Source organism: Rana temporaria, chromosome 5 (assembly GCF_905171775.1).
Source record: "Rana temporaria chromosome 5, aRanTem1.1, whole genome shotgun sequence".
In the NCBI taxonomy this organism is placed as follows: Eukaryota; Metazoa; Chordata; class Amphibia; order Anura; family Ranidae; genus Rana; species Rana temporaria.
Window position 1 is genome coordinate 300,252,147 of NC_053493.1, and position 27,748 is coordinate 300,279,894.

At 41.4% G+C, this 27,748-nt stretch overlaps 1 protein-coding gene across 1 annotated transcript in view; it reads left to right on the forward strand.

Annotated features, from left to right (window-relative positions):
• COLEC12 (collectin subfamily member 12) overlaps positions 1-27,748 on the forward strand; it is a 183,490-nt gene that overhangs the window by 58,143 nt on the left and 97,599 nt on the right. The gene's annotated exons all lie outside the window — the stretch shown is intronic.

Consider the following 27,748-nt stretch of genomic DNA (forward strand, 5'->3'; position numbering starts at 1 on the left):
TTTAAAGCAGCACCTATGAGATTTTTATGTACTGTCGCCATTCCACGAGCGTGCTCAATTTTAAAGCATGACATGTTAGCTATGTATTTACTCGGCGTAACATCATCTTTTACATTATTCCAAAAAATAGGGCTAATTTTTTAAGTGTATTTTTGCCCCAAAAAATGCGTTTGAAAGAACGCTGCGCAAATACAGTGTGACATAAAATATTGCAACGACCACCATTTTATTCTCTAGTGTCTCTGCTAAAAAAATGTATAATGTAATTTTACAGATTTTTATTTCTGAACAGCAAATGTTAGAAAATGGCCCGGTCAGCAAGTGGTTAATTAGTGGAGTAACAACATTTGTCATAAAACAAAAAAAAGTAGTGCTGGGATTTCTTATTACAAACAAAATATTATAAATGCCAATAGCTAGAAATATCCTTTCTCCTTCTCTTATTCCTAAGATTAATTATCCAAAAGCACACATTTCCACATGGCCTTAGGCTCAGTTGTACCATTTTTAATTGTATATTTCATTTTAAAGCTTTTCACATTTAAAAAAAAAAACAGAAAACAAATGGGAAATCAAACATATAGGACTAAGGCCTCGTACACACGTCCGAGAATCTCGTCAGGAAAAAACAGTCGTTTTACCTGATGAGATTCTTGGCAAGAAACTCTTGCCGCCGGAGTGTACTGACTTTCATTTCAAAAGAACCGCGGTGCTCTTGAAAGGAAAGAACGCGGTGACTTCATTGCGTATGACGGGCATGCGCTCGTCACATTCGATACCTGTCGCCGCCATCTTGCTTCACCCTACCTATGCCGTGGAAGCTACCGCGCATGCGTCAAAGTCATTTTGAGCATGCGCGGGTTTCCACGGCGACAGGTAAGTATACAAACTCTCGTGTTTCTCATCGGGAAACAGGCCGACAAGAATCTCGATGAGAAAAAAGAGAGCAGGTTCTCTTTTTTTCTCGTCGAGATTCTGGCCAGATTTTTTGTCAAGAAACCCGGTCGTGTGTATGAGGCCATACAGCAGAAAACTGTTTGTGTGTCCATTTTTTCTGATACCCCAACTAACAATCGTATAATTGTTCCATTTTGTAGGCCAGAGATCTTTAGGTTACATTCTGTATGAGCTACATTCACCCAATAGCTGGACAGTTTGTTTTTAATATTCCAAAGGCTCTTAGGGATCAATGCTATGTTTATAAATGTTTTCACTTAAAATGGATGTAAACCCACTCTCATCCTTTCTAACTACTACCATAGTGGTTATCTATAAGGATATACATGCCTCCTGCATCTATCCTTACCTGTCAAATGTCTCCCCTCTGTCTGTTATGAGACCCGAAAAACTGCAGATTCTATGGGTGGGTCTGTTGTCCAGAGCTCGGTGGGTGGAGTCGTGATGTCAGTAGACTCCTACCTCTACACTCCCCTTGGCAACATGCATTTTCTCCTGTATATTTCTTACACTGAACTTCTGCTATGATCACTAACATCCAATCAAAACCCAGAAAAGTCACCACATGACTTCAGCATGCCCAATCATGCTAAGGTGTGGAGCAGCCAATCCTGGGAGAGCTGGATAAGAAAGGAGGAGGGGATCTAAAGAACACAGAATGCCTCTCTCAGGCTCATGCAGGAGATATGCAAATCACCTGTCACTCACCGCAAAGGGGAAGAACTGACTCCTATTTCTCTGTGTGTCAGTTTTTATCTCACTGAAAAAAGATAAGCGGACTGCTCAGAGCTGGATTAACTCTTTGTGGCAAGACTGGGCACATATGGCATGCAATCCTATACTGTACAAGGTGCAAGTCTTAATTTAAAAAAAATTGGGTTTGCATCCACTTTAAGCTTAACACAGCTTTTACCCAAGATTCACATACATTTCTAATTGAATTTAATAAAGTAAGTGAATCTTAGGCGAAAATTGTGTAAACTTTTATAAATATAGCCAATAATATCCTGTGTGTGCAAAGCCAAATCATTTCTTTTCTGAGCCACTTTAAATCATCTGAAGGAACGAAGTATGACATTTTGGTTATGTGGTCATCTTAATTGATTCACATGAAAAAAAATATTAACATGTTTATCAGGACCTACATTTTTATTTTCTGAAATCTTGACAGATATTTTTTTTCTTTAGACTTAATTCCAAGGCAGTGTTAATTAGCTAACAATAAATTATATTACTAAGCGAAACTTATTTTTTTCTTAGAGTAAAAAGTCACCATAAACATACAAACTGCTGATCCCACTGAACCGTATTACTAGAGTATATTTAATTTGGCTTTCACTTCAGAATTAGAGGCAGCTGGAAACATTTGTTGGTCACTTTCTTGCATAATTTCCTTTGACCAAATATCCTCTGCAGAGTTCAGCAAATGAGTTTATTATTCAGCAATGTCTGTAAACAATGTATATACGGTATCTATACATGTTTTTAAGGAATGCAAGAAATTCTTAAATAAACAGTAAAATTGTCTTTCTGAAGCCCTCTTTATTTTTATGTAAAGAGCATCATGACAAAATCAAATTGGTTGTTTTGTTTGGCCACTTTCCCAATGCTTGAGGTAAGTAGGTTCATGTGTCCTCTTCTTTTTTGAATTTGTGGCTAAAAGAGAACTTGAGAGGTTCACAGCTGTTCTCGCTTATTAAATATAATATATGTACTTCAAAAATGTTATTTTGCCTGTCTGGAAACTTACATGCGTTCAAACTGTGCTACGGCTGCAGCTGTGGCGAGCACATTGAAGGTATCCTTTTTAGGGGGACTGAGTAGGAAACATCCATACTGCTTCCGTATCTTACCCGGAGTTATCCATATTCTACCCATTTATACAGAATCCCATTTTTTTTAAGCACTACAGAAAGCTGGCCCTATGAAAATGTAGATTCTTGATGGCAAAAGCACAAATGTAACATTTTCCAAAAGGCTTCACATAAGCTTTTTCTTTTTTTTTGTTCCGCTCAAACTTAACTTTCTTGGCGACTTTCTCATGGAAGATGAACCCCCATCGTCTCCGTAGAAGTTTTAGCATCATATGCGGATAAATGATTACTTTTTCTAAGTTTACATGCTAATCACTTTTTTTTTTTTTTTATTTATCAATTTTAATAAAGAGTAAATTGACTTTAGAAAAAAGAATAAGGGAATACATAAGTTGAGCCAACATTCACCCCCTCCCCACCCCCTCATCACCCCCACCCCGCTATCTCGTGACTCCACTGCCCCTTCTTTACTAATTAAGACCTAATACTACTTAACCTTTCTATAGCTCTCTCAGATTTTCCACGTAGCCCCTGGTTTTTTTGAACTCTTTTCAATTTGCCCATTTGTCCCTATGGTCAACGTTCTCCTCATGAAACCCGTCCTTCCACCCCTCCCTCCTATACGTATCCTCCACAGACTCCATCCACTCCCACACATGTGGGCTTTCTGCTTCCCTCCACTTTTTAGGTATCAATCGTTTAGCTGCGTTAAGCAGGTGGGGAGTCAGGGATCTTTTATATTCTTTTATGGTCTCATCCCCCCCATGGAACAGAACTACCCATGGGTCTTCACATAAGCTTTTTCAATGCTAAAAAAAACCAATCCGTTTAGTTTACAGAAATTTGCAAAATGTTTCACTTATAACTGTAAAAACTGAAAGAATATTTTACTAAACCAAAGAGGGGAAGATTAGATAAGAATGATTCTTCTTCAAGCAGCAACACATGCTGTGACCTTATGATAAATACGAGAGAATAAGGTATAATACATTTTTTTTCCATCCCTCCTCTGTTCTGTGCTATTGGCATTGGCTCTGACCTGATCTTGTTAGTCGAGCTACTGTGTACGATTGTACCTAGGCCTGAGGCCCCGTACACACGTCCGAGAAACTCGACGGGCAAAACTCATCGTTTTGCTTGTCGAGTTCTGTGTGAAGCCGCCGAGGATCTCGGCAAGCCAACTTTCCTCATTGAACAACGAGGAAATAGAGAACATGTTCTCTATTTGGCTCGACGAGGAACTCGCCGGCTTCCTCAGCCGAAAGTGTACACACGGCCGGGTTTCTCGGCAGAATTCAGATCCGATCGAGTTTCTGGCTGAATTCTGCCGAGAAACTCGTCGTGTGTACGGGGCCTTAGAGATGGAAGAGAGTTCAGAAAAGACCTTCATGCATACACTGAATTTGGTACCTTCACATTTTGTTCCTTTGCTTATGGAAGCTTAAAGGGAAGGTCGTCAGTAGTTGGATCATATACTACAATGAAATTCCTATATTCTCCATACACATGGATCACTGCAGCCAGTAGTCACTATGCAAGGATTTCTGCTAGACACATGGGAGTAACAGATAGATTATCAGTGTGGAGCTTCTATCTATATCCTTAAACCTGAAGTTTAGTGATTTTTATTTTTAACTGCACCAAGGACAATACTTACCATGAATGAAAGGGTCCCATGTACTAGTAGCTGCTGTGGGGGGTTGGCACGAGTGGCTGCAGCTCTGAAAGGTACTCTTTAAAGAGGAGGTCCAACCTCCCCATGAAAAATTTAAAGTTAGCAGCTACAAATACTGCAGCTGCTAACTTTAAATTTTATATGGAAACTTAACCCATCCAGGGAGCCCGCAATGTCAGCATCCCAGCCGATCTTCGGATTGATTGTCGGGTGCAGCCGCCGCCATTCCTGTTAAGGGAACCCAGCAGTGAAGCCTTTCGGGTTCACAGCTGGTTCCCTACTGCGCTAGAGTGAAGTGCGCTGAACCTTCTAATTGGTCTGGCGGGGGAAGCAGGAGGAGGGGGCTGAACCTCCAAGAGATGGCGTCGCCACCCCCGTCTTCCGGGAGTGGGAAATGGTATCCTGTCAAAAACAGGTAGTTGTTCCCCCCTTCCACCTGAAAAATGTGGCACCGGAGGGGGGAGGAGACGGATAAGCAAAAGTTCCACTTTTTAGTGGAACTTCACTTTAAGTGCAGACTATGCCTACCTTTGTGCTAGGTGCAATGTAGTGGGGGGGGGGGGCAGTAAACACACTAAAGAAATATATTGTAGAAAAGTTCAGCACAAAAAGGCCCGGCAGGAAGCCTGTCTGCAGCCATTAACAACCTGTAAGAGTGGTGAAACAGCGGTCTGAAGAATTGAAGATGCTGACACCGTCTGTAATGTGGAGCAGAGTGCGGCCTGGCGGGTACACACTCAAACAAGAAGCTTCCGGAGAGGCGAACGTTGTCCCTGCACTCACTTTCCCTTTTCCGCTGGAACCTCTCCCTGCCACTATGCACTGTCCCTGACAGACATAGAACCTGTCTCTACACTAACCACTCGCACAATGCACACCAAGGCAGATAGAGTGGGCTCTGCCCTCATGCAAGATGGCCACCAAAGATAAATAGGGGTGTCAGCATCCAATCAGATAGCTGTCTCCCTGTTATTGAGAAAATCATAGAGGAACCAAAATCCTCACACCTTCCTTCTACATGCACTTTTCGCCCCTCATACTATCAGCTCTCACTATTAAGTGGTCTTAATGAATGAAGGAGGAAGACCTTTCAATTATCCACCTGTTCTCCATTCATAGAGTGAGCTTAGTTGTCACTTGACAAGTGCCTGTTACAGCTGCAGCTGCACCAACAGATTACCACTGTAGGGGCATCCGGGGCAGAGTACAGAGCATTTCAACCTTACGCAGCAGCCACAATTACATAGGACGCTCGTCATTCATGGTGAGTCCCTGGTGCAATTTTAAGAACAGTTTGATATATTCTGTTTAAAGTTATATCTTCATCTTATTTTCTCTGAATATCTGAAATATCAGTACTCCTTTTTGGTTATATTTCTTCTACAAAGAACTACAGGTGATACTCGAAAAATTTGAATATCGGGCAAAAGTTCATTTATTTCACTAATGCAACTTAAAAGGTGAAACTAATATATGAGATAGACTCATTGCATGCAAAGCAAGATAGTTCAAGCCGTGATTTGTCATAATTGTGATGATTATGGCTTACAGCTCATGAAAATCCCAAATCCACAATCTCAGAAAATTTAAATTCACTGGGCCAGATTCACATAGATTAGCGGATCTTGTGCAGGCTAGTGCAGTATTCACAAAGCACTTACCTCCAAACTTGCGCCGGCGGATCGTAACTACCCCGGCGGAATTCAAATTCCGCGGCTAGGGGGAGTGTACAATTTAAATCAGGCGCGTCCCTGCGCCGATTTAACTAGGCATGCGCCGCCAGCGAAATTTCCCAGTGCGCATGCTCCAAATGACGTCGCTAGGACGTCATTGTTTTCGGCGTTAACGTAAATTACGGCCATTCGTATTCACGACCGACTTACGCAAACGATGTAAAAATTCAAAACTCTGTGCGGGAACGACGGCCATACTTAACATTAGCTACCCCTCATATAGCAGGGGTAACTATCCGCCGGAAAAAGCCGAACACAAACGACGTAAAAAAAAAGCGACGGGCAGGCGTTCGTTTCTGAATCGGCGTATCTCCTCATTTGCATATTCATTGCGAGTAAAACACGAAACGCCACCTAGCGGACAGCGGAAGATTGCAGCCTAAGATCCGACGGTGTAAGTCACTTACACCTGTCGGATCTAAGGGAGATCTATGCGTAACTGATTCTTATGAATCAGTCGCATAGATCCAACCGTCGGATCTCAGAGATACGACGGGCGTATCAGGAGATGCGTCGTCGTATCTCTTTGTGAATCTGGCCCACTGTCTTTGGGGATCCATAATAGGGGACTGCAGTATACGGAATAACATCTAGAACTGCATCAACACTTAATTGATTCTTATGGGAGCCATTTTCCTGTAAACAGGGACTTATTGTGCAAGTTTGATGAACATCTTTTGAGCACATCATTGTTTCTAAGATTCCACTTGAAACACTGAACTATCACTTTCCTTGTCGTCTGTTTCTATTTAATGTTGGCTGAGATGATATAAGGAACATGTGTGCCCTGCATTCCTGATGGACTGTTTGCTTCTTTAATAAGATTATAGTGCTGTTTATCCAGAAGAGAGTTATTTGTTTGATATTGTCTGTAATGAACAAAGCAGATGTGCAAGTCGGCTAGGTGGAGCGTTGGTATTCCTTCCCTTGTTCCTCATGACCACCCATCACAAAGCCTGCTTCCACATCTGTGGCTCATTACAAGTCTTCCTGTGATGGCAGTCAAAGGGGTATTGGGTACAGATAAGAATGTCACTCCATAGGAATGTTTGGTATGTCAACAGGACAACACTAAGGACAGGCATATGTCTTGAAGTAATTCAAATTTCAGAAATACCCAAACTACTTTTGAAAAGCCAAACAACCAATAACATTTACAAATGCGATAATAACATTCTTATACTTGGAACAGATTTGAGGTATCTAACACAAAAGCAAACAACCACATATGTATAATTAACGGTGAATGCATTTGATAACACTTTTATGAAATTAAACAGCATTCAGCTAGTTACACTGTAATTGTGTGTGTATAAATGTTTTAAAAAGCTACAATATATATGGAATGATACTCCCCTAGGGGATGTTGCTTGTAAATGAATTCTTACATAATGTTTTGCAGATTTACAAAGGCAAAACAAGTCCATTGCGCTGCTTCATATGGCCAAATTTAGATCCTTAATTAAAACCATATTTTTGAAAAGAAACATCACTCTTCTAAAGAAGCAGTTACAGTTTTTTTTTATGACGGTGTTTACTGTGCAGAATTAAATTTCTTAATATTGTTCACATGGAAATAAGCTCTAATATCATGTTCCAAAATAAAATATTTCTAGGGGTTCATTAAGGCTCTGCATTTGTTCAATTGACAAGCATTTGTTTTGGAGTCCCTCAAACTTTATTTAGTTGTGTAACAATAGAAGCTAGGAAGCAGTTACACAACAATGCCAGAAAATATTATCTGGAAACCTACTATTAAAAGTCAAGTCTATCCCAAATGGATTTCTGCCAATTGGAAAGATGGGCCAATGGGCCAGGGTTTGATCTTCCAGCCAGTCTTCGTTTCTCCTAGGCAGATAGAAAGGGGCGCCATTTAGCCCAATAAAGTTGGCCAAACACATGGCAGTTGCTTAACGTAATTATTTTCCTTTCCACATATCAGTACATGAGCATGCCTACATATATCACTCAAGTATGTTTAAATATTGGTTAGCAAATGCAAACGCACCCAGTACCCACAGTTTATTAGCAAATTAACATTCATTGAGTAATTGTTGGTGGGGGATGATTATTAGCCACATTAGCTTCCGAATTCCATGAAATTTCTTCTGGCTGAAGCTTAATTTAGTCTTAATGTCTTGCACATGAAAATGCTGCTTCCTGTTTTTCTCTTCAGTGCTCTATGTTGGCTAAAATGGGTAATGTTCACTCTCCCCTTCACAGGCATACTTATTTATGAAAGTAAACTTGTCCTTTGCCCATGTGTAGGTTCCAACTAGAGCATATACATAGATCAGGGGTCTCCAAACATTCTAAACAAAGGGCCGGTTTATTGTCCTTCAGACTCTTGGAGGGCCAGACTTTGGCCAGCGGGGGTTGAAATTTTCCTAGCATCAGTGGGACTAAACATATGGTATTAGGGGGAGACATAGTGCCCCATCATTGGTATCATAGGGAGGAATAGTGCCCCATTAGTGGTGTCAGTGGGAGAAATGGTGCTCCGCTGACGGTTTTAGATGTCAGAATAGTGTCTCGTATTAGAGGGATACTGCCCCAAGGGCCGGATAAAGGCAAGCAAAGGGCCACATCCGGCCCTCGGGCCACAGTTTGGAGACCACTGACATAGATGATTAGCTCCATGTGCTACTAGGTACTAGGAGAAGAGAAGCAAAGGAAATGTGATGTTATAATGCCCCCCTGGAAGGTGATGTGGGCAACCCAAAGCACAGAGTCTAAGTACCAGTTGATTTTCCCTAGAGCTCCTGATGATAGAAACGGGGTAGAGACCCTAGTGATCCACAGTTTTTATTTCTAGCAACAGGTTACAACTCTAAAAATTAGTTTGTCCTGCTATACTGACTGCCTATTTAATTTCATGAGGACCTAAAATGCCAGGACAGTACAAATACCCCAAAGATATTAGTAGGAAGCATGGTGAGTTTTTTTTAAGTTGTAATCTTCTGTCATATTTTTTGGAATATTAAGGAATTAAATAAAAATATATTTTTTTCAAAAACTTTTTTACATACTGTCATCAAAGCAGTACAGCATCTTCATATGACAGGTGTGACACAGATCAGGGACACTGGTGACAGTATGTAAAAAAATATATATCATTTTTTTTAAACATTTTTTTTTCTTTTTCCTATTTTTTTTCTTTTTATATATTTTTTTTACATAGTGCTACCAGCGTGCTATAGTGTACTGCTCTGGGGAGGTGATCAGGCTTTTTTTAACACTACGCTTATTAGAGTGATGATCACTTTATAAGCAATCATTTTTACACCGTGAGACTGTAAATGTGCCATTGTGTAAAATTGTGATAGCTGTGATTGACCACAGGTATCACATCATCACAGGTCTGCTGTCATTGGCCCTGTACCATGTGATCACTGTGACCAATCACATAGATCATCACAATAGTAAGCAATAGCTATGAATTAAAGCCATTGTTTACAAACCTGCAATTTGATCACTGTGATTGGTCACAGAAATCACATAGTACCTGTCCCACACACAGTGGACCAATACAACAATCTGTAGAACTATAGGCAAAAATTTCGGATAGTGTAAGGGAAATGTGCCTTTACTTCTTATCCCATAGCCAAACCAAGAAGTGAGATGAAGTCCTTGCAAATTTAAGGAATACATTGGGGTCTCCTAGGTCACCAGATCTTGTGTCCCCATTTGGGATTTTCTTTTAGTTTCACTTTTGGTGACAATGGTAAACAGGACAAATAGAGAGGGTGAATCTCTATAATGGGGGAAGAAGTAACAATAAAAACAGGTGTTTTAACCCCTCTCCACTTTGTCCAAAACTAAAAAAAAGTTTTGCCTTTAGTTATACTTTTAGGTTTGGATTTTTGCCTTGGCTACCTGCACTACTAGGTGTAAGCCTTACAGTGTGTATTGGTTTGTAAATACAGTTATGTGCAAAGGGATACAGGCAGTCAATTCACTTTGGTGAAGGTGGCCACCAGGCTATACTCTTTTTTACCTAACATTAATGTGTTTGGACTGTGGCTATACCCAGAATTTATCAGATTATTTGTTGTTCACATTCTATGACCAATATTTTGACTCAGTATCGGGCTGTGTCCAGCCTTGGGAGATGTACTGTAGATGTACATAGTTTCATAGTTGGTTGAATAAAGACACTAGTCCACCCAGTCCAAGTGTAATTGGTGTATGTGTGTTCTGGGTCACAAGAAGAAGGGGAGGAGAACGGACCGATGCTTCATCCACCTAGGTGAGTATGAATGGCCAACCCCCCCCCCCCATACTTCTCTTTTAACTTTAATGCCTGTCCCTATGATAGCAGGACAAGAAATGAGGACAGCAGCTGTCACTCGGATAGAAAGAAAGCAAAAACAACACTTAACCATTTTACTGAAAACGATTTTTATTGCAGTATGTACTCCCACTGTACAGATTTCTCATCACTGTTTGTCAAATCAAGAAGTAAGGAAAAATCTCCTCAGTGGGGACACAGAATGCAACAAATTAAAATCTAAAAGATGGTCTGTTACAGTGGTCTTTAAACTGCATATCGCCACGTACTCCGGAGTGAGAGCAATAATTCTAGCACCAGACCTAATTCAAGCACCAGACAATAAACTAAAACGTTTTTTTTTTTTTTTAAGCATCGCCTATAGAAAATATAAGGTACTGAAGTTTGTCGCCATTTCACGGGCGCACATTTAATGTTTGGCATGTTGTGTATCTACTTACTCGGTGCAACCTCGTCTTTTTATTTTACAAAAAATGTGGGTAATTTATTATGTTTTTTTGCTCTAAAATTTATGTTAGTGTGTTTTTTACAGATTTTTTTTGCAGTAATATCGTGTGGCTACTGGCTACCACTATTTTATTCTATAGGGTGATTTGTTAAACATGTGTGCAAAAAAAAACGCAAAGACGGCTCTGGCAGCGAAATGTTAAATCTCCCAATGGGCATAAAATAAAATCTATCCTAAGCTATAAAAAATAGTTTGACTTGAGCGGAGCTGTAAAATTTGTAGTTAACAGTTAAAAACAAATGTTTCTAAGCAGTAAATATCGATATAACTGCTAAAAGAAATTTTCCAGCAGTCCAGAAAAAAATCTGTAGTTTAAGATTCTACTGATCTTCATTTATGTGAAATAGAGTCAACCAATCCTCAACTAAGGCACCCTTATAGGCATACATTCAACATAAAAATGATTTAAATATACAGTGCGTATATGATCACATAGTATTAAGCTAAATATTTTCTGACATTTACATCTGGTATGCCTATAATATTTATTTTGTGTGATTGTGGGAGGCACTGAAGAATGTTCTGAGCAGTTAGCTGTATATTTTGAAAGGATTACAAGTGCCTTGACTTTGACACTTATAGGCAGTACTTACTGTAATTATAGTTTATACAAATCTGTAGTCTGGAATCTCTATGATTTCACAGGAGAGCAAGTTAACCACTTCAACCTGAATGCCAGAAAACAAAAAAGTTAACTGCTTGCTTATGCCTAGCTCTGAAAAGCAGTTTTACTTTCCTCAGCCTCTTCTTCCCTGCGCTTTAGCAGTCTGAGGTTCTAAGACAATATCAAGAATGATGTAGAGCCCATATCTCAGCATTGGACAAAATGAAAAAGAGGGACAGTCCACTACCAGCACGGAGGGGAGTACAGTTTGCCAGGGAAGCTAAGGATTAGGTAAGTCCCTTAATTTAAATGAGTTCAGCTTTATTGTGTACAGATTTCCTCTTTCTACTTACTGTGTTTCTAAAACAGGAAGTGAGAAAAATCACAAAGTTTTGGGCATAGGTGTGCGCAGCCTATTGCATTAGGGTGTGTACCCCAAAGCCCAAACACACACTACCGATCACTCACGTCACGATGTTCATTCAGAAAGGGAAGGGGCTGATAAATTACATATTTACTGGCCCCTTCCCCACTTCTAAAACATCCCAAGAGCAACAGCTGATAGGAAAGTAAGGAAGCTGGCAGTGCTGCGGGGGAAAGATGGGAGCCAGGGCAGTAGGGGGAATGTGTGCTTCACAGGGTTATTAGGGTGTGCCTGGGCACACCTGGCACACCCTGTGCGCACGCCTATGGTTTTGGGTGATCCACAGAAGAGTAATAAAGGGGAAATTTTCCAATGGGGAAAATGTGTGTGTGTGAATATATATATATATATATATATATACATATATATATATATATATATATATATATATATACACACACACATTTTCCCCATTGTAAAATTGTAATTTCTTTAGTGTTGTCACATGAAAATATATAATAAAATATTTACAAAAATGTGAGGGGTGTACTCACTTTTGTGAGATACTATATATATATATATATATATATATATATATATATATATATATATATATATATATAGAGAGAGAGATATATATATATATATATATATATATATATATATATATATATATATATATATACATAGTATCTCACAAAAGTGAGTACACCCCTCACATTTTTGTAAATATTGTTTTATATCTTTTCATGTGACAACACTGAAGAAATTACACTTTGCTACAATGTAAAGTAGTGAGTGTACAGCTTGTATAACAGTGTAAATTTGCTGTCCCTTCAAAATAACTCAACACACAGCCTTTAATGTCTAAACTGCTGGCAACAAAAGTAAGTACAACCCTAAGTGAAAATTTCCAAATTTGGCCCTATTAGCCATTTTCCCTCCTGGGTGTCCTGTAACTCGTTAGTTTTATGAGGTCTCAGGTGTGAATGGGGAGCAGGTGTGTTAAATTTAGTGGTATCGCTTTCACTCTCTCAGGCTGGGTTCACATTGGTACGACAAACGCTCCGACACTAGGAGCTAATGTCGCATGACGTATGAAAATCAATGTTTCCCTATGAGAGCCGTCTTAACTGGTCCGACACAAGTCGGTCCGACTTAAGTTGGTCTGACTTTGAAAAAAGTTCCTGCACTACTTTGGTCCGACTTTGATCCTACTTCAGCCCATTGAATATTATTGAAGTCGGATCAAAGTAGGATTCTTGTCCTAACCATCCGACTTGTGGCATCCGATATGGTGAGTACAGTAGCAGTAAAAGGAATTTATCTCACACTGGGATTGTTTTGGTTGGTCAAAGAACAGTCAGACTATCACAAAGTCGGATCAAAGTAGTATCCTGTTCATGAAAGTCGGATGGATGTTGGACCAATGTAGGACTGATGTTGCAGAGCAACGTAGGATGCAAGTTGTATCACTGTCGTGTAGTATCAGTGTGAACCCAGCCTCATAATGGTCACTGGAAGTTCAACATGACACGTCATGGCAAAGAACTCTCAGAGGATCTGGAAAAAATAATTGTTGCTCTACATAAAGATGGCTTAGGCTATAAGAAGATTGCCAAGACCCTGAAACTGAGCTGCAGCACAGTGTCCAAGACCATACAGCGGTTTAACAGGACAGGCCTCGCTATGGTCGACCAAAGAAGTTGAGTGCACGTGCTCAGCATCATATGCAGAGGTTGTCTTTGAGGAATAGACATATGAGTGCTGCCAGCATTGCTGCAGAGGTTGAAGGGGTGGGGGGTCAGCCTCTCAGTGCTCAGGGGGGTGTACTCACTTTTGTGAGATACTGTGTGTGTGTGTGTATGTATATATATATATATATATATATATATATATATATATATGTTTGTTGCATCTACAACTTCCACTCATTCATGCAATCCAAACATAGACAGCACCACAATCTTTATGAGGTTTATTGAAGGATCAGTACATAGGAATGTATAGGGCAACAGTTTGAGGTGTCCATGCCCTCCCTCAAGCCCACTGATATACACACACTTGCCACTTTATTAGTTACACCTTGCTAGTTCTGGGTTGGACCTTTTGCCTTCAGAACTGCCTTAATTCTTCGTGGCATAGAGTCAACAAGGTGTTGGAAAGATTTTGGTCCATTTTGACATGATAGCATCACAAATATTGACATGAGTTGCTGTAGAATGGTCGGCTGTATATCCACCACATCCCAAAGGTGCTTTATTGGATTGAGATCTGGTGAATGTGGAGGCCATTGGAGTACAGTGAACTCATTGTCATGTTCAAGAAACCAGTTTGAGATGATTTGAGCTTTGTGACCTGGTGCATTATCCTGCTGGAAGTAGCCATCAGAAGATGAGTACACTGTAGTCATAAAGCGATGGACATGGTCAGCAACAATACTCAGGTAGGCCATAGATTTTAAACAATGCTCAATTGGTACTAAGGGGCCCAAAGTGTGCCAAGAAAATATCCCCCACACCATTACACCACCAGCAGCCTGAACCTTTGATACAAGGCAGGATAATTCAATGATTTTATGTTGTTTATGCCAAATTCTGACCCTACAATCTGAATGTCGCAGCTGAAATTGAGACTCATCAGACCAGGCAACGTTTTTCCAATTTTGGTGAGCCTGTGCAAACTTTAGCCCAGTTTCCTGTTCTTAGCTAACAGGATTGGCACCCTTGTGGTCTCTGCTGTAGCCCTTCTGCTTCAAGGTTGGATGTGTTGTGCATTCAGAGATGGTATTCTGCATACCTTTAAAAAATCAATATATGGTGCTGCACTCCAAAAATAAAGTGCTACAGTATAAAGTATAAAGTGCTACGTCTACTAGATCATAAACACTCTAATTCATGCAAAAATATTCATTAAATGCATACACAAAAAGATAATGCATAAAAAATCTACTGTACTAAATAATAAATGAGTGATAGGTATTCCAAGTAAAGTAAAAAAGTTCATTCAATATGGTGCGTGCGCCAAAAACAATATGGGGTAGATCCACAGAGCGAGTACACTGGTGTATCTACTGATACGCCGGCGTACTTTCAAATTTCCCGCGTCGTATCGTTGTTTTGAATCCTCAAACCAAGATACGACGGCTTCTGGGTTAGATCCGACAGGTGTACGTCTTCGTACGACTTCGGATCTAAGATGCAATACTTTGGCGTCCGCTGGGTGGCGTTCACGTCGTTTTCCACGTCGGGTATGCAAATGAGCTATTTCCGACTATCCACGAACATACGCGCAGCCGTCGCATTCTCTTACGTCGTCTCTAGTCGGCTTTTTCTGGTGTATAGTTAAAGCTGCTTTTTTGCGGCGTATAGTTAGATTTGCCATGTTAAGTATGGCCGTCGTTCCCGCGTCGAAATTTAAATTTTTTCTTTTTTTTGCGTAAGTCGTCCGTGAATCGGGATGGACGTAAGTCACATCTAAGTTTAAAAAATGACGTCCTTGCGACGTCATTTCGCGCAATGCCCGGCAGGAAATTTAGAAACGGAGCATGCGCAGTTCATTCGGCACGGGGACGCGCTTCATTTAAATGAAACACGCCCCCTAATCGCCGATTTGAATTCCGCGCTGTTACGCCGCTTGAGATACACTACACCGCCGTAACTTACAGCGCAAATTCTTTGGGGATTCGAACCAGCAAAAAGTAAGTTACAGCCGTGTAGCGTATCTAACATACGCTGCGCCGATGTATTTGTATGTGGATCTACCCCTATAAGTCTAAACGTAATAAAATGCAAGTGCCAAAACGTTCACAGTGAATAGTATCTTCAAAGAAGGTGCTGGTGATTAAAGTGCTGGATTTCAACTAGCATGAGCAACGATGTGACTTGGGTGACTTGGGCATTATGCATTAAGTAAATGAAAAATCTTCTGGGAAGGCTCCCCAGCCTCCCTTATACTTACCTGAGCCCATCTTGATCCGGTGATGTGCATAAGAGCATCGGCTCTGTTTTGGCTTTATCACTTTAAAGGGCCAACGGGGAGAAAAGTACATAGTGGGCAGGACTAAGATCAAAATTTACAGGAGAAGTTGACACTGGAATATAATTAAATTTGCTTATATCTCTGGATCCACTAATCATTTTCAGGGGTTTTCACCAAAAGTGATTATTGATTTTCTTTTCTTTATCATGTACTCAGTTTAAAATGTCTTTAAGTGACAGTGGCCCATATTCTCAGTGAAGTTACGATGGAGTATCTCAGGATACTCCATCGTAACTCCCTTTTTTGGCCCGTGTATCTATGCGACTGATTCTTAGAATCATTTTCGCATAGATACACTTAAGATCCGCCATCTGTAAGTCACTTACACTGGCGGATCTTAAATGTAATGACGCCGGCCGCCGCTAGATGGCATTTACGTGAAGGACTCATTTGCGTATGCAAATGATCCTTCTACGCCGATTCCCGAACGAGTTCGCGTCGCGTAACCGTCGCTAACGTCGTTTGCGTAAGCGGAAATTTAGTCCTGCTGTATGAGGAGTAAATTTCCGCAAGTCCCACATAGGCCATGTTACGGATGGCGTCGGGTCCGCGTCGTGTTTTTTTGTCGGGTACGTTGTTTCCGTAAGTCGTTCTTGAATACGACTTTACGTCAATGACGCACACGTCGACGTCATTGACGTTTTCCGCCGAGAACTGGAGCATGCGCACTGGGCTTTTTGAAGCCCGGCGCATGCGCAGTTCATTAGAATCGGGGGCACGCTTAATTTGAATACAAGCCGCCCCCTTGGAGATCCGCCAGGCTACGCCGGGGCATTTACACTCCGCCGTCCCAACTTATGGAGCAAGTGTTTGGGGAATACAACACTTGCTCCTGTAAGTTGGGACAGCGGAGTGTAAGTGCCTTAAGCGCAGCCCGCGGATTTTTAGAGAGAATATGGGCCAGGGACTGTACATTTTAATATCTTCCACAGCCGATTTGCTTTGTGAAGCTCCTAGCCATACTGTAAAGTGTATACTGTAATTTGTCTATAGCGCACCATCTGGGTGCCATCTTGGGAAGACTTGTAAAGGCATCAATTCTGCTGCTTGTTTTAATGATAGCTGTGAAACCAATCCTCTAATACCTCTTTACACCTAGTTTTCCACAAGTGCAAGATCATAACCATGTGTGAATGTTGTATTCAAAGCAAAGACAGCTATATTTATGACAAGCCAATGTTAATTTATTGGATAAGACCTGAAATTGACCTGACCTGTGTAGGTTTAATGAAGTGTAAAGCCATTTAACACGTGCCATGTAGTATACTAGAACCTTAAGTATTTCTTGTCAGCCTGGTATGTGTCCATATACGCCACTGAACTTGCAGCTGAGAACACATGCATCGGCTAAACCGCACCTAGGAGACTAGTAATGCAGCATATGTAAAGATATGTAATAATACATCATGAAAATACGTTAGTAGAGGTAATTTTACTGTTGTAGAAAATGTTAGGTTAGATTAAATCTTTTTTTTTTGGTCTTGGCCTAAACTAGAATAGACCTCTATTAAGCATTGTTCTGTATGTAACTCATCTGACAGCAGAACCCACAGTTTAGTGCTGGTTCAGAAAACTACAAGGGACTACAAGGGACACTTTCTGTTATACTCCGCAGAATTATTTAATACAACAGCCAGCATTTTGTGGCTCATTCATTATATATAGACCACGTTATTTGACCCTGTGTCGTCATACAGAGCTCTGTCTGCTTAAAACAGCACAAATAACTTCCCGATTGGAGGAGAAAACTAGTCACACGACTGTGGCAGGTCACATGATCAAACTCTCTCTTTTCATTTTTTTCCCCCTCTTTTATATTTATTAAGGTCCTGTTCATTTCCAGAACTCAAAGCACATGTACAAAGTACACTTTATAAATCTGTTGCAGTCTTATTTATTTACTAAATAGCAGCATGGTCGAAGTAAGGTTATATGACTTCTTTATAAATGGACTTTCTGCAAATAAATTTATTCTTTATCATCCGGGGGAAACAGAATTGTAGAATTGTTTATGACATGTGGGGTATACTGCTGCCTACAGGAGGTTTAGACACTGGCAAAACAAAAACCACATATAATTCCTTCTCGAAGCATTTTGCCTCAGTTTTTTTGCTTGTGTCCTAGGAGGTTAGATGCCTTTTTGATTTGCTGTGGATGAATTTTTTCTCATTTAAGGCTGGTTCACACCAGATTCAGTCCAGTGCGTTTTTAATCTGTATCAAAAACGCATGCACAGTGTTTTCCATGTATTCCAATGGTTCTAGATAACATCAGTGCAGGTGTGTTCCAGTGCAGTTAACAAAAGTAGAACATGCTTCATTTTCTCTGCATTGAATGCATCTGGAATGTGGCAAAATGCATCAGAAGTGCACCATAACTAGAGATGGGCAAAACAAATCCCCCCCCCCCCCGGTTTGGTTTGTGACAGAATTCTCAAACATCGCAAAAGTTCGGACCCACGAAATTGAAAAATTAAAAGTCCCCAATTTGAAGGGTTATATGCAAGTTATTGGCAATAAAAAGGGTATGGGGGCTCAGGTACTGCTCTATGTACCAATCCAATATAAAAAAAAGATTGTTTTTAAAGGAGCAGTGCTGCCTGTAAAATGACGCATGTACCATGTATAGAACCTGATGCAGCAAAACTTTATAAAGAAAATAAAAAATACATTTAAATAGATTTTCCCTGCAAGCTTTTTTTATTTAGTAAACAACAGCTAGAGGCCACAATTTAGTGCACTAAGAACAAGATTAGAGATTTTTTGGATAAAGTCTCTTTGGCAGACTTTGGATGAAAGGTGGTGCAGGTCTGTTCTTAATCTTGTGTGGGGATGATACTGTGACGGGAGTCACTTTGGGCAGGGGGCTTGAGAACCCAGCTTACCTTGGAGAGCACTGGAATCTCCTTGTCCAACTTCCTTGGCCCCTCCTATGTGTTAGCTACTAGGGATGAGCTTCGAGTTCGAGTCGAACTCTTGTTCGACTCGAACATTGCCTGTTCGCCTGTTTGGCGAACAGCGAACAATTTGGGGTGCTTGTGGCAAATTCGAAAAGCTGCAGAACACCCTGTTAAAGTCTATGGGAGAAATCTAAAGTGCTAATTTTAAAGGCTAATATGCAAGTTATTGTCCTAAAAAGTGTTTGGGGACCTGGGTCCTGCCCTAGGGGACATGTATCAAAGCAAAAGTTTTAAAAACTGACGTTTTTCGGGAGCAGTGAATTTAATAATGCTTAAAGTGAAACAATAAAAGTGAAATATTCCTTAAAATTTCATACCTGGGGGGTGTCTAGTATGCCTGTGAAATAGCTGTAATTTCTGAAGGAAAAAAAGGCATTTAAAAATCACTCGCGGCTATAATGAATTGTCGGCTCCCGGCAATTCAGAGAAAATTCATTCATAAAAAAAAAAACGTGAGAGTCCCCCCAAATTCAGGCCCTTCAGGTCTGGTATGGATATTAAGGGGGAACCCCGCTGTCAATTTTAAAAAAAATGACGTGGGGTTCCCCCCAAATATCCATTCCAGACCCTTCAGGTCTGATGTGCATTTTAAGGGGAACTCCACCCCAAATAAAAAAAAAATGGCGCGGAGTTCCCCCAAAAATCCACACCAGACCCCTTATCCGAGCACGTAACCTGGCCAGCCGCAGAAAAGAGGGGGGGACGAGAGAGCGCCCCCCTCCTCCTGAACCGTACCAGGCCACATGCTCTCAACATGGGGAGGATGTCCACATGTTGATAGGAACAAGGGCCTCATCCCCACAACCCTGGCCGGTGGTTGTGGGGGTCTGCCGACGGGGAAAAAAAGCAAGGAGAGAGGCGCCTCTGGGTGTAGTAACTTAAGACAATTTAATTAATAAAAGCAAGAACATGTGGTCATTACACTCACATTTGAGTAGTATAAGGCAGGCATGTAAAGGTTTCTTTTTAGGAAAGGTGAGCTGTCATCCGATGAAGGAACTTCCTTTGCCAGTCAGAGGGAGCGCTGTGCGGGGAGGTCACTACTTCATCAAGCGATGGGCGTCCATAGGAATGGAGGTGCTTCTCAACCCGAGGTCTGGAGCGCACGTGAGGAGCTGGCGAGGGCGGATGACGTCACTACTGTGCGACGCGTTTCTGAGTATCGAAGCAGCGAGTGGATAGGCTGCTTACACTCCTTTATCAAGCATCTGCCGTCTGCCGGCGGGGGGCTTATCAGAATCTGGAAGACCCCTTTAACAAAGGGGACCCCCAGATCCTGTGAATTGTGAATTGGTAATGGGGTACATTGTACCTCTACCAATTCACTAAGGGAGTGTAAATAATAGTAAAAAAACACACACATCATGGAGAAAGTCCTTTATTAAAAAAGAAGAAAAAATCCAGCGGTGTAAATCCACTCCCGATACCCGCTCCAACGTTGTCGGTATCCAGCGACGGGTGATCTCCTCTCCGCCGGGGTCCATCGATGAGAAGATCCATTCAGGTCCGGGATCCAGAGCACACGCATCGCCGGCCGCCTGTCTCCACCGGAGACAGCCCAGCGAATGACATGGCTTGAGCCAGTGACAGCTCTTATATAGGTGAGGCGGGGCCACCCGTCACGTGACCCGTCCCCCTCTGACGCACCTCTGACTACGTCAATGGGGAAGCCCAGGCTTTCCCTTGTATCAGAGGGGGCGGGGTCACGTGACGGGTGGCCCCCCTCACCTATATAAGAGCTGTCACTGGCTCAACTTTTGCGGAAATGAATCAATACACGCTTATTGCGATTTTTATTTTACTAAAAATATGTAGCAGAATACATATTGGCCTAAATTGATAAAGAAATGGATATGTTTTATAGCAAAAAGTAAAACAAATATTGTTTTTTTTTTTCAAAATTGTCAGCCTTTTTTTAATTATAGCGCAAAAAATGTAAAACCACAGAGGTGATAAATTATTATCAAAATAAAAAATAAATAATAATTTGGCTACAGAGTTGCATGATCACGCAATTCTAGGCTAAAGTAATGCAGTGACGTATCACAAAAAATGGCCTGGTAATGAAGGGGGGTAAATCTACCGGAGGGCAAATAATGAATATAATAATGTCCCGCTTTTTTAATTGGAGTTCATCTTTAAATAATCTTTCATCTTTAGCAACAAGGATTGGAAAGGATACAACATGATGTAAGTATAACCCAGAACAGATGACCTACTGGTAATCTGATAATATCAAATGTTTCACAGATTTATTTTTTTTACCCCAAATAAAGTCTATTGAGCATAATATCCTTTATCCTATTTATACATCAGAGATTTGCAGAAAGGTTGTAGTATAGAGCCAGTTGTCACAGCTAATTTATATCACAGTAATCTGCCCTCCATTAGGAGTTGTTTCTTGCACTATAAATCTGAAGTGTAGCTTGTGAAGGATGAGGAGTTGAAGTGTGAGTGTGTATGGGGTCAAATGAATGTTTCCCTTGGGACCAGGGCAGTGTGAGGTTACCATACTGACCAAACCCTACTGAGAAGGCTAGTGTTTTCCTTTAAACTTACATGTAATGAAATGTGAAGTCATCATTGCTTGGAATAATCTCATATTTGTCTTTGAGACAATGCATTATCAGATACAGAATTGTTGAATGCATACATTTTTCCGAAATAAAGAAAATTTAGGCACTTTTTAAGTGATATAGTTGGTTCACATTGTGTTCACTACATATCGCATTTGCATTTGTATTCTATATATTGGGATGCATGATGTATACATTCATGTGGCCTTGAATCAAAATACTTCAAGGCCACATGAAGGATTCAGTGCAATTTTTTGTCTGGCCTTTAACCCACTTGAACTTTAATGGTACCCCAGTCTTAACCTGGATACACACTATACATCTGTTGTTGTTTGATTTCCTTTAGAGTTACCAAATCATGTAGTGCAAGGGCCTGCCTGATTGCATAGAAATTGAAACTGTTAAGGTTTGACCTCATATTATAATCTAAACCTCAAAATCCAAAGAAAATTGTATAGCGTGTATCCAGCTTAAGTCCATAGGGTTCAGTATTGAGTTGGCCAACCCTTTGCAGCTATAACAGCTTCAACTCTTCTGGGAAGGCCGTCCACAAGGTTTAGGAGTGTGTCTATGGGAATGTTTGACCATTCCCATAGACACTGCATTGTGTAAAAAGGCTGTTTGATCCTGTCTTCTCTGACCCTCCCCTTATTTTTCTGTCTCCAATCCATCTGCTGATGGAACAAAGCCTTGGAGGCACCCTGCACATGCTTAGTTTGGTGTATACTGCTAGAGAGTTTTTTTTTCTTGGGAGGGCCAATCAGCTCTGTCCAGACAGAGGATCAGGGGCCATGCAGCCTCATAGGAAAGTCAGAGAAGAATGAAAACTCCTACTACAAGCTTTACCAGTGCTCAGCCAGACACTGATAGAAGTCACAAGGCTGCTATATACTGATGATGAGAAATTTAGCAGTTTATATTTACTAAAATAATTGCATTTCCATATTCTGTGTACAGTGGGAACCAGATATAGTGAATGCAGGGTCCTGGCTGGGTTTAGTACTTGTTTTTTTAGCAAGTACACTAACCCCACCTTCATAATCTCGCTGATAGCAATTCTTTAAAAACCCTTACTGTGGCTTTTACCCCTGATCCTTTTCCTACTCCATATTTTTTACAGTTTGTGTACAGCATCATTTACATCATCTGTACTTCTATGAATGCAACTGTTACAGTAGTCTGTACTCCGGAAACTACCACACTCTACCTGAATGTACCTCCTATATGTTATTGCTATACCTTGTTTGTACTACATATCCATGTTGACTGTTCCCAGATTCTACTGTAGTTATACCTCCTGCCTTTTCATACTGTATGCGTATGAGTACTGTAGTACTATCCCTGAAGGAGCTGCTGGTTTAGATTTTGGGTTTTGCACGTTACCTCTAAGTTCGTTGTTCATGGGAGAAAGTCTATTGAAGTCTGTCCACACAAGATGTAAAACCTTCAACGGTGTTATTTTTGCTGCATAAAACTTGTGAAGAAGTAGAGAGTATAGAGTGATGGGGAAGGTTCAGGTACGCGGTACAGAATGCACAAAAATATTCAAAGTTCCAATGTTCGCCACTCACTCTTGGGTGGGCATTGCTCATCCGGATAGACCCCTCTCAGACCCCCGCCGGAATGATGCACGGACAGTAAAGAAACAGTCTCTGCCACAGACTGTCTGAGAACCAAAGATGAATAGCCAGGAATCCTCTGCCACAGGATTTAAGTCCCGAACTTCCTGTCTTACAGCAAAAGAGCCTTTAGGCTGATCCGGCGGACCGTAAGACAAATTGTGTATTGAATCACTTTAGTTAACAAAATCACCAGGCCTATCCCGAGACATCAGCTTGCCTTGCTTGGTCTCCTCCAGGGCAGGTCCTCTCCCGGTTTCCTTCGTTAAAATCTTCCCCCACTTGGATGGACAGCTTGGGATCCCTTTTAGAACCATAAGCCCCAGCCAGCATAGCTGGGCCTACACCATAGGAACACAGCCTCGGACTAACATGGTCCCGGGTCTGAAATCACACACGCACCTCGCGCCAGGATGTCCACGAGGCGAAGGACCCCGAAAAACAGCGTCTGCCCTTAAGTATCCCTTCCGTGCATGCACAGCAGGGCACCACTCCCACTGGGCTGCTGCCGAGAAGGGTCACTTAACACACCATGGTTCACCCGAGTTCCAAGATGGGCCTGAGGTGGTAACGCCATCTACAGGCAACAAGGGAAAATTTCTACCGAACATAACCACAGCCGAAAAACAGAGGCTAATTTACATAGAATTAGTAAAGTCTGAGCCCAACTATTGGCTCAGACACCCCCTAAATTTATAATAGCGCCCACTCATTGGGAGACCAGCGCTACAGTACCATTTGATTTTATTCATGCTGTATATTGCCCGATGGCTTTAAAAAATAAAAAATGCATTAAAAGAAAATTTTCTATATACTTAAATAAATTGATAGGCTAGAACATTTCTTATAAATACAATTATTCAAGAAGAGTCTGGGATGTGCTCTTTGTCTATGAAAGTGTCAACATTTTTATTTTTATTCAGGAACATAACTACCATTTTCCTTTCAGACAGCTCATTTTGCATTGCCTTTTTTTGCCCACATCTGAAAGCTACATGCAGTGCACACAGGCATAGAAATCTTTTAAGACATCTGCATTTTGAAACTCAGCGGTATCCCGCGAGTGTATTAAATCTGCAGTGTGCTGACCTGTTTCCTGGCTTTGTTATGTTTTCTCCTCTGTAACAGAATATCCCTCATGAGTACCAGTAGATGGGAGTTATCTTGACTACAGCTGTGTCAGCAGGCCAATGGCTCTTGGCTTCAACTTCCTGCTTTTGCCTGCACACAGTAAGACATAGAGCACCCCACTGGGGGGGTTTTGTTAATTTGCCAGGTTTGATCTCTCTCGGGCTGGCGTCAGAATCATTCGACACTTGCACACATTCCATTTTCAAAATTACTTTATTTATTGGGTTAAAATCCTGTTTAAGGCAATTAGACTGGAGAGGACCTCAGGAGCAGCCACAAACATGGCAACCTAAAAACCTATAAGATCACATTACCGTAATCAGCTCCCAGAATAAGTAACCAGAGAGCCCTCGATCTGGTAAGTTTTTCTCACTCTCACACTACCCCCACCATCGCTGCCCATCTTCCAAGAACAACCCACACACTTTATTATGAGTGAAACCATTTTCCATACCAAATATTATTTTAGGACAGTTATTGTAGGGATTAATTTCATGTTGAAGTAATAAGTTACTGGAATGGTTTGCTGAAATGTAATTATGTATCTTTACATGCCGAAGACTACATACAGTATATAGATTTAAAATCAATTAAACAATCTACACCTACATTCTGTTCTGCCAAAGCAGCATTATAAAATTATTGTGCACTTCTCAGTTCTGACCTTTCCTTGTTCCTTTACCAGAGAGTTTGAGATTTCCTGTCAAATGCTGAGTCCAACACTTCATAGACAGGAAATTTAAAAAAGCACTCCAGGTATACAACTTACAACATGTATGTGAAAGTTTTTTCCCCTGCTCATTAAACAACGAAATAAAAGTGTTATGATGTCAACTTATTGCCCAATGAACAGGTCAATGACTGAGAGAGTTCCAAAGTTGATAGTTGTTATTAGTGTTGGTTGGCTGTCTGACTGAAATGTGTAAAGTGTAAAACTGGCTGAACAGAATTACAAATCCTGAAGTAAGTAAAACAGTTCATATGTTGTTCAGCTGTGCATATAGAGTATATGTAGAGGTGCCCAAGTACAGTGTCGGTCAGTGCAGAAGAACGCCAGTACAGTGGCAGTCAGTGGAGAAATACACCAGTACAGCGCCGGTCATAAGAGAAGTACACTGGTAATTTTGACGGCATGGTGAGAATTACATAATTATAGTGAAGAATGGTGCCATTACAGTGACGTTCAGTTGAGAAGTATCTCAGTGCAGGGGCAGTCAATGAAGATGTTTTTCATGCTGGAAGAGTCAAAAGTATCCCAGTGCATTGGCAGCAAGTGAAGAAGTGCGCAGGTACTTAGTTGAGCCTTAGTTGGGCCTATGGCCCCTTCATATGGGGATACCTTTCTCACATGTGCGCGCTTATCAATCCCCAGGACCAGGCAGGGCCACATCCAGATGAAAATCACCACTATGCCGGTACCCCGGCTTTGAGATGAGCGGTACACTGTGTGCAGCAGTTAAAGTATAACTAAAGGCAAAACAGACTTTTTGGATAGAGTGGAGAGGGATTGTCCCCGTTAAGAAGATTCACCCTCTCTATTGGTCCTGTTTACCATCATCATTGAAAGTGAAAGTGAAAATCCCAAATTTTGGGTTGTCCCCAGAAAAGTAATAGCAGGGAAATCTAAAAAATAGGGACACTAGTTCTGGTGACCCAGGGGTCCCCAAGGAATTCCCTTAATTTCCAGGGATTCCACTCACATTCTGTTTGGCTATGGGGCAGGAAGTGAGGGTAAAGCTCCGCGATAGGACACAGATGGCAAAAAAATCTTACAGGGGTCATAACCCTCCCTTACTCTATCCAAAGGGTAATAAAAGTTTTGCCAATAGTTCTACGTGTAGAGAGTCCCCCTGTAAAACGTGTTGTCCCATGTTACTACACACCTTCTTCGAGGTATGTTTCCTTTAGGAGGGACAACTCTGAGCCAATGCCCTCTCCAGCGTAACTCTGCCACCTCACTCCCAGTGACAAAATGTGGTCCCATCATACATTTAGCGTGCACCTCATATGTGCACATAATTAACTCCTTCTGTTCTTCCATACCATGTGGCTTGGTATATGGGGTTTCCGTACCACGCATTCGGTCCCAATTACTTTAAGGAAGCCAGACCACTGACTCCCTCACTACCAGATGACCTGTCACCTACGCTAAGTACCACATTTTACGACCGGCTGCTATACATTCCCACCAGTTCATGGGTTCCCGAGGCAACTGCTCTCCGACTCCAACTTTCTGTAGTAACCTTGCTTTATACCCCATGTGTGCTTTACAGACCCTGTTACATGTACCACCATGCACCTATTGAATAACTTCAGACCAGACTCAAGAACAGTTCAAGAATTTTACTTAAAAATGCTTCAGGAACATTGCAGCATTAAAGTGCATCTCAGTCCATTCCCTAACTACCTACTCTGTAACTGTCCTGTAAAAGTTTGACTCTATAACTGGTAGGGTCCATAACTGGTGAATCCCTTGGCGTGGCAGACAAAGGTTACATCCTTCCAAGTGACATGGACCCTCCAGTTCCCCTTTCCCCTGTATATACAGTATGTCAACCAGGAAGGAAGGCAGGACCCAAACAGCCAGAGAAACCAGTGGTAAAAACGTAACTCTTTCCTAACCAAAGCAGCCTAAGCTCACTTGCTATAGTAAAACATTCCCCTGTAAGCACCCGCATTTAAGCATGGTGAGTTATTTACATGTGTCTACAAACTATCCTAAAATTGAAAAGGATTTTGATAGCCAGCAGTTCACAAGAGAAAATGAACAAGAGATTTCCCACAATTAATGGTTTACAAAAATTGTGTCCATTGGCAGAGGAGGATGCTGCCATCTTAAACAAGCCACCAGTGGTGTATGTGGCAGTTATGAGGCTGGCATGAAATGTCACTCTTCTAATGGAAGATTCTGTCTCCCACTGGAATGTCTTGGATAGACATTTCAACGTGGATCTGTGCAAGTCTTACCTGTTCTTAGGGGGTGTATGTAAGCCAGGGATCACGCTAACTTGTGTGCTATGAGAGTCTGGACCCAAATTTTATAAGCTACTGTCAATCAAGATCTGCCAAAAGTAGTGCAAGCTTAGGATGAGGGAAAACTCTCAGCCGACTTTAAATAGAAGTGGCTATTGATGTCATTAGGTGTTCCTCCAAAGCTATGCTGCATTCACTTACAGCAAAGAGCTGTTGTAATCTGCCTTTTGATGACAAGTCCTTATTTGGGCAGAAATTGAAGTGGCAATCCCTAGGGTAACTGGCAGTACGGGGGGCCCTTTGCTGCAAGACAGGAGTTCTAGGGGGTCCCAAATATAAGTTCGGGGAGACCAAAAACTTTCACCAGGTCAGATATTTTAGGAAAGGCTGGAGGGTGCACAAGCCACCTTCGCAAAGACACAGGGATCAAACATCCCCTTCGCTCCATCGGACTCCCATAAATCTTTTTGGGGTGAGGTGAAGTGGATGGAGCCAGACTGCTC